The 3,570-nt window shown below is 37.1% G+C and overlaps 1 pseudogene; it reads right to left on the bottom strand.

Annotated features, from left to right (window-relative positions):
* Window positions 1-243: 243 nt before the first annotated feature.
* LOC148943314 (eukaryotic translation initiation factor 5B-like) lies at window positions 244-2,586 on the bottom strand (annotated as a pseudogene).
* Between the last annotated feature and the right edge of the window lie 984 nt (window positions 2,587-3,570).

The raw sequence follows: 3,570 nt of genomic DNA, 5'->3' as shown, positions 1-3,570 counted from the left end.
ATAAATAAACGAAACCCAAAACAAACAGAAATTAAAAGAAGTCAAACTCAAAACGAGCAGAAATTAATCTGAGTAGGGTTCTAAATCCTAAGCTTTCTAAAAGCCAGAAAATAATTTGTACTTTACTGAAAAAAATTGAAATGAATTTACCGAAAAAAATATTCATTGTCAATTTAATATAAATATTCTGATATGTATTCCTTAAAATCTTAATTAATTTTTGAAAAACTAATTTTGAAAAACTTATTTTGTGCCAAAAGTTTTTTTGATTAATCTTGTAAAAGGATCGAACAAGTGATAAATAATATCTGCTTTAAAGATTCTGACTCCCTTAGCATCTGCATGTTCTTGAGCTTTACGGTTAACTTTAACATCAACTGCTAAAATGCAGGCAAACTGGGGGTCGGTCTCCAACATAACGGAAGCGTTTACAACATCTCTTTTTACAACATCCCCTATTCTAGCGTTAGAATAAGGAATTTTTGATGTTTTCAAAACTCCAGGAGAGCTTCTAAGGAGCCTAACGTAGACGCTTGGACGTAAACTCCACGCTTCTCGCACTGAATACAACCCAGTGTCTGTTTTTCTTGCAATATTTCTTCTTTTAAATGTTCAATTTCGTTTTGACAATGTGCCACTAAAAAACTTGAACCAGCTATGGCCAAATCCAATTGATTTTTTCCAATTTGGACGCTTTGATTTTTTTCGGTTCTGTATATTCATTCTTGACACGCAGTTCTCTCATTGGCTTTGGCAGAAGAAGGGCTCTCATTTGAGTTACCATTGTATCTCCAGTTTTAAGTGAACCATTAGTCAAAATCATATCAATGATTGTGTCATGTCCAGTAATGGGTTTTACTTCTAATACTGTAGCCTCAAGTTCCTCCGAAAAATTTAATTTTTTAGGTTGGGTTTCCTCATTGTATATAACTACCATTGCTATTAAGTTGGCAATTCGATCACGAGTAATTGCGCTGGTGGGTACAAACGATGAATGTTTTTTTGGATCTGGATTCTCATAAAAAAGCTTCGTATTGAGGCCCTGTTCTGATAACCGCAATAAATTAGTGCTTGACCGCTGCTCAAATTCAAGTTTTGTGTTGGGTTTCTACGATTTGAGCACTCCATTTGAGCACTCCATTCATAATGTCAGCAACTAATATTGCCAGGTCACACAATGAAAAGCCTCTTGATCTCAATTTTCCAGAACTTTTATGTCCATGCGTGTCTATAATAAGGAGCCCTGGTATCTTTATTTTTAAAGGCTGAAAACCTTCAAGACATCTGACAATTTTAGTTTGCTCACGCAGCGCGTCAATAGGCACATTAGTTGCTTGAACCTGTTGGGTGAGGCCACCTGCCTCTGAATTTTGAACGCTAGTACAACGCAATTTATCTAAAATCTTGGTTTTGCCAGTATCTACATGGCCTAGTACACATATTACTGATGCACGAAGATGGTCTAAACTTCTTTTCTTCTCATTCACTTTTCGCCTTTTTTGCAGTCTCAATTTAATTTTTTCAATACCATTGAATTCTTCTAATTCCCAGTCAGAAGAAAACTCCTTTGAGGAACTTTTTTGGAAAGAAGACTTGCATGTCCTTCTTCGTCTATAATTTCTGCTTCCTCTTTGGGGGTTTTTTCAACTTCTTTAACTAATTCAGAGACTGGTTCAGACACATTTGTTTGCTCTTCGCTCTCTCCGTCCAGAAGCTCCTCCCAGTTGTCTGGTATTTTTTACCTTGGCACTGGCTCTGGATTCGAGCCATTGACTTTTGCTTCTTCTGTCACCCCTTCTGGTTTAGCTTCAGCAAAAGGGGTAACTTCTACTTTTTCTTTCTTAGGCCTGACTCTTGTTCCTGGTCGAGCTTTTGTTTCAATGGTTGAGCTAGCTGGAAATAGAAGACCTTTTTCTTTCCATGCTTCTAAAGTTGCTTCCATTCTTTTCTTTTCATGTTTTAGTTTTGCCGTAAGATTTAATCCTTTGGCTTTCCGCTCATGGTGCTTTACTTTTTCTCGCTCCTTTTATTGAACTAACTTTATTCTTGTTTGCTCTTTTTCCTCTTCCTTCTTTTTTTCAAGTTCATTTTCAATTCTCACTCTGTTTTCCTCTTCTTTTTTTAATAGTTCCTCTACTTTTTTTTGTTCCTTAGTGCAGCAACAGTTTTAATAATCGGCTTTTTCTTTTTCTCTCCTTCCCTGTCTTTAATTTCTTTTACCCTTGGATTGCTTTTCTTCTTTTTCTTTTTATCTTTCTTCTTTGTGGCTGCTGTCGTATCGTCACCAGCTCCACCCACTTCCTTGGCTCCCACTTCCACTTCATTTGCTGATACAGGTTTTGCGTCACTTGGGTGAGAAATAGATTCTTCTTCCCCCACATCTGGATTCCCCTTTACTAGAGGCTTGGTTTGCTCATCGATCGACACTATCGCTGCATTACATGGTTCAGTTTGGTCTTGAAGAACTACTTAATTTTGAGAATTTACTGATGAAAGTTTAGATGCCATCGCTGCATTAGATGGTTCACTTTGGTCTTGAAGAGCTACTTCGTTTTCAGAATTTACTGATGAAGGTTTAGATGTCATCGCTGCATTAGATGGTTCACTTTGGTCTTGAAGAACTACTTAATTTTGAGAATTTACTGATGAAAGTTTAGATGCCATCACTGCATGAGATGGTTCACTTTGGTCTTGAAGAACTACTTCATTTTCAGAATTTACTGATGAAGGTTTAGATGTCATCGCTGCATTACATGGTTCACTTTGGTCTTGAAGAACTACTTCATTTTGAGAATTTACTGATGAAAGTTTAGATGCCGTCACTGCATTAGATGGTTCACTTTGGTCTTTACGAACTACTTCATTTTCAGAATTTACTGATGAAGGTTTAGATGCCATCGCTTGCTGTATTTTCTATAGGTGTCTTATCTCCCCTAGATCGGTGATAATTAGAAATTATATTAAAAATAAGTTTTCGACTGAAACTAAGGAGTGACATTAAAACTTAAAACGAACATACTTTGTTCCGTATAAATAAAAAAGATCATGGCTGCGTTGTTTCTACATTAAATGATACTCAAAAACGAATACATCCAATCAAAATTTTGAGATAGCCATTTTGTTCAGCGTAGTTGATTTCCTCATATGCCTTGAGGGCATATAAGAACAATGTTGGCACAATGCGCCATATATTATTTTTTTTACTTTAGAGCAGGGCACTTCATATGGAAGGGGTCGTCTTAAAGACTTCAAAAGGGGCTCATTCGATTGAAAATCGAGAGTTCTAGGGCCCTTTTTAATAGTCGAAAGTGATTGGAGGACAGCTAGGGCCCCCCCCCCCCCCCAGCCATCATTCCCACACACATCCAATCAAAATTTTGAGATAGCCATTTTGTTCAGCGTAGTTGATTTCATGATAGAAAATATCTTTTTGAGGAGGAAATCTCCCACCACCCTCCGGGCAAGGGTTTTAAGTTATGCCCTGACGGCATATAAGAACAATGTTGGCACAACGTACCATATGTTATTGTTTTACTTTAGAACAGGGCGCTTTATATGGAAGAGGTCGTC

Source organism: Artemia sp. Qi Xiang Cuo, chromosome 15 (assembly GCF_049724085.1).
Source record: "Artemia sp. Qi Xiang Cuo chromosome 15, ASM4972408v1, whole genome shotgun sequence".
Lineage (NCBI taxonomy): Eukaryota > Metazoa > Arthropoda > Branchiopoda > Anostraca > Artemiidae > Artemia > Artemia sp. Qi Xiang Cuo.
This window is presented reverse-complemented; position numbering and strand designations above follow the sequence as displayed.